This window comes from Hemibagrus wyckioides, linkage group LG24 (assembly GCF_019097595.1).
Source record: "Hemibagrus wyckioides isolate EC202008001 linkage group LG24, SWU_Hwy_1.0, whole genome shotgun sequence".
In the NCBI taxonomy this organism is placed as follows: Eukaryota; Metazoa; Chordata; class Actinopteri; order Siluriformes; family Bagridae; genus Hemibagrus; species Hemibagrus wyckioides.
Window position 1 is genome coordinate 14624956 of NC_080733.1, and position 4638 is coordinate 14629593.

The 4638-nt window shown below is 41.4% G+C and overlaps 1 non-coding gene across 1 annotated transcript; it reads right to left on the bottom strand.

Annotated features, from left to right (window-relative positions):
* Window positions 1–4255: 4255 nt before the first annotated feature.
* trnat-agu (transfer RNA threonine (anticodon AGU)) lies at window positions 4256–4329 on the bottom strand. Its single transcript has one exon. It is a non-coding gene; the product is annotated as a tRNA-Thr (tRNA).
* Window positions 4330–4638: the final 309 nt, after the last annotated feature.

The window sequence follows — 4638 nt, forward strand, 5'->3', positions numbered from 1 at the left end:
GGGAATTGAACCCGGGCCCAGGCCTTCTGCATGGTAGGCAAGAAACCTACCATTGAGCCACCAGTGTCCTAGCATCAGGGCAGAAATAACCAAACTAAATTAAGATAAGACACAGAACAGGAAGTCTCAGTCTCAGACGCCACTCCCACAAACCTTCAGCTGATAGTCTGATGCATATGGCACACTACATTTAAAACAATTCTGAAGTTTTATAGTCGTCATCAGATTGGTTGGATTCTACAGGATTTCCAGGAGACGTGTGTCACATTTTTTAATGATCCCCATGGAAACAAAGCTGTCGTGATGCTCCTGAAGAAGGAAGTCGTAGTGTCTACAAATATGAGGTGACAAATATGAGGATCAGCTTAACTCTGGATTTTCCAAATGATGTGAAGTTCACAGTATAGACCTATTCATTTACATGACTTGCTTGCCGGTCTGATTTTTTTATAAGGACATCGATTTTACATTTCCACAACAAAACGATCTGTGATTGGATGCTTTACATGTCACCATCTTGGCTGGTCCTTGGCCATTAAAAGTGAAGTCCAGACCTTCTGCCATCAGTCTGAAGCTCTGGTTATGTGAGACTACATTACAAATGACCACATTATAATAAACAACCAATGAAACAATGGCAGATAAGACCAAAACAGTACAATACAATACAAGTGAATTCCCTGCACTGAGAAATGTGTCTTGTGCTGTCTTGTGAACTGTCTTGTGTCTCAGATCAAGCAGATTAGTGTTTAAAATAAACCTACATGGCAAACAGCGTGAATTTACTAAAAGACTTCTAATCAAAAAGGAAGAGCTCTGTATATAAAATTCTTGTTAATTCTCATTTGAACTGTCCAGGCGTTTACGTCATATTTGCGAGGGTCTTATGTAACTCTTACCTCAGAATATAGAAGTGATGTTGTAAAGCGTGCAGAGCTTCACTGTGCTGCCCGGGCCACACACTGATGCACGTAATTTGAGCAGGCCAGGTTTAATACACCACAGCACGGCAAGGTGCCCCCGGGCTGCAGCATGAGATAATAATAAGATCCATAGCTGTTTAAAGACACTTCTGAGGCCAAGGGCATCATTTGCTGAAATTAAGCAAATTAGCCAAAGGTGAGACTTAATGGTCTTTTGCTTTTTTTCCCCCCTTTCTTCTTCTTTTTTTTTCTTGGCAGCGGCACTACGCTGAGCTTGGACTACATTAGGCAGTGCGGGAAATGTTGACTCTGATGGGGGAGAGGGAGGGTAACTGAGGTGAGTGAGCCAGAGAGAGAGAGAGAGAGAGAGAGAGAGAAAGATGGTGGGAACTGGAGAGCTCTGTAATGAGAGGAAAGCCTCCTCAGCATGCTGTGTTTGCCCAGAGCCATGGAGTTAATCGTGTCTGGAGCGCCCGCCGCCATGATAGATGCCTCCCTGCATGTCCCACTGAGAGCAAATACTAAAATTCTGCTGTTACACACACACTCATATTTTACACACAACACTCTACACTTTGTTCACTTTCTTTCTTTTATTTAACACATTCGCTTGCTTTTTTATTCCCCAACCTCCTCTCTCTCTCTCTCTCTCTCTCTCTCTCTCTCTCTCTCTCACTCACTCATGCTCTCACACTCTCTCACTTTTTATATTGGCCACAGGTTCAGTAGCTAGGGGTCCTAGCTGTGAATTTTTGCTATTAGTGTGTGTGTGTGTGTGTGTGTTCCCTGTCAAGGGGTGGGATATATTAGGCAGCAAGTGAACAGTTAGTTCTTTAAGCTGATGTGTTAGATGCAGGAAATAGGCAAGTGTAAGGATCTGAGGACCAGATTGTGATGGCTAGATGACTGGGTCACAGCATCTCCAAAACAGCAGGGTGTTCCTAGTATGCAGTGGTTAGTACCAACCAGAAGTGGTCTAAGAAAGGATAACCAGTGTACCGGTGGCAGGGTCATGGGTGTGAAAGGCTCATTGATGTTTGTAGGGAGCAAAGGCTAGCACATTTGATCTGAAGAGCTACTGTAGCACACATTGCTGAGAAAGTTGAAGGATGCTATGCTATTGTAGAAAGGTGTGAGGAAACATAGAGCATAACAGTTTGCCGTGTATGGTGTGTATAGCTGCAGACCCCTGTCCAAAGCCAAAAGCTCATCAGAATTGGATCATAGAGCAACTGGAAGATGGTGGCCTGGTTTGATGAATCACGTTTACTTCTCCACAGAATGCAGATGGCCAGGTGCGTGTGTGTGCATGTGTATAACTTACCTGGGGAAGAGCTGGCACCAGGATGCGCTATGGGAAGAAGGCAAGCCATCCGAGGCAGTGTGATGCTCTGGGCAATGTTCTGCTGGGAAACCTTGAGCATTTAGAAACTGCTGATCTCCTAGGAATGTCACACACAAGAGTCTCTGGGGTTTAGACAGAATGGTGAGATGAACACAAAACATCAAGTGACTGACAGTTCTGTGGATGGAAACACCTTGTTGATAAGACAGGTCAGAGGAAAATGAGAAGATCGGTTTAAGCTGTCAGGAAGGATATAATAGCTCATATATTCACTCTTTACTGTAGTGGAGGAGCAAAAAAGTATCTCAGCATGCACAACACATCAAACCTTGAGGTGGAGGTGCTACAAAAGCAGAAGACCACATCTGGTTCAACTTCTGTTAGCCAAGTCAGCCTTTACTGTTAATGTTAAGGGTTTAAAGACGGGTTTTTGAAAACTTTTTAATCAGCATATTGGCCAAGTGTTTCAGCTTGATATCACTACTGAATAACAAACAATCAAGAACACCCAGTCAGTCAGTTACTAGCAAATTCCTTAGCTAGCTTAAAAAAAGAATAAAAAATAGAAAAATTCATTCATTTAACAAAAACGAACAAATGTTTACTGTCCTTTGCTAACACCATTACTCTTTTTTTCAGGATATCAAAATTAACAAGCATAATGTCTGCCTTTCAGACAAGCTACTGTACCAAAGGACACTCCAAACCAATGAATTTCCTCTAGCCTGAAAGGTGGACCTCCATTTGTTACAATTTTGATTAGCAATTGTCAGAGCCATCATACACTCTACCTTCAAATATGAATAAAATTGATTGGTGGAGCTTTTCAAAAATGACCATTCTGCTAATATTTTTGTCTGTGGCAGCCATTTTCTTTGCTACAGCCATTCCATTTATTTAAACTATAACTAGAACTACATGTTCTTGAGTTTGTAGACAAAACATATGGTACATCCCCCTTTCTTCAGTTACTGATCAGAAAGTAGATGATACCTCTAAGCTGAGAGCAATAGAAAGCTCTGATTAGCTGAGGAGTTGCTGAGGGCTGTCAGGTCAAGGTCATACAGGCAGGCTGGTATGTAATGTTTTAAGAGGATCATTTTACCGCATCAAGCCAGCGGTTTCTAGTGGAGTGTATCGTAGAGAGGAAATGACAGGGGTAAAAAAAAAACTGGCTTGTCTGACAAGCTATTGAATAGCTGAGTCCATGGGATGAGCCAAGATCTTTTGCACTCAAGAAAAATGACCTCTGTTCTGATACCCATTGATTTTTTTCCCCCTGTATTACATTCTCTATGGCTAATAACACTAATTTTAAGATCCACTGACCACCATTCATGAAATGGGTATGTATCGATGCTATAAGAAAAATGTTCATGCCATGAATAAAAGGGATAATCCATCATAAAGGTCATTTATATTCATTTCTTTTGTTTTTGGAGCCTCTGTAATAACACCACAGTGCTGCTAAATTCTCCATTCTGATTGGTCAGAAGATGTTGATCAATAATTTGTAACATCATATCCACATGTGGTTCTTCCTCAATTGTCTTTGTATGCTGTAGGGTTATAATTTCCATTCAGTGGAACTATGTTCCTGCATGACAAAACACCATGCACAAAGCCTCTGAGCTCCATGTAGACATGGTGTGAGAAGGTTAGAGTAGAACTGTCCTGCATAGAGCCCTGACTCTGATTCAACCCCACTGAACACCTTTGGGATGAACTGGAACACTGACTGAACCCCAGACCTCCTCACTCTAACAAAATCAATGTCTGATCTCACTAATGCTCTTGTAGCTGAATGATCACTAATCCCCACAGTCACACTCCAACGTCTAGTGGAAAGCCTTCACAGAAGAGTGGAGCTGATTATCACAGTAAAGAAGGAATAGATGTGGAATGGGATTTTCAACAAGATTCAAAGAACTTTATTAAAACCAGGGGGAAATTCCTTAAAGGAAACTGTCTGACCAGACACACATAAAGGCACTGCTGGGAATCGAACCCAGGATCTCCTGTTTACTAGACAGGCGCTTTAACCAACTAAGCCACAGCGCCACATAGGGCTGCCGGTGGCAGAACTTTTTGAGCCAAAGCTGTAACTTTGCGGTTTCTCAGTAATGTAAGAACGATGTCATTTTTCAATCATTCTTTAATAAATAATAACTAAAAAAGTACCATTGTTAGCAAAATTAATTTAATATAAAAACAATTAAACACGAGGGTGGGTAAATGCTGTTATAGGAAAATAATGAATATGAAAATCCGTGTCATTGGATATTTGCCTGTACCCTTGTCCCCCCTGAGTGTTACTCATTACAAATTCAATTGTATCAATCCCATGTTTCTCATCAATTTCTAGGAGAT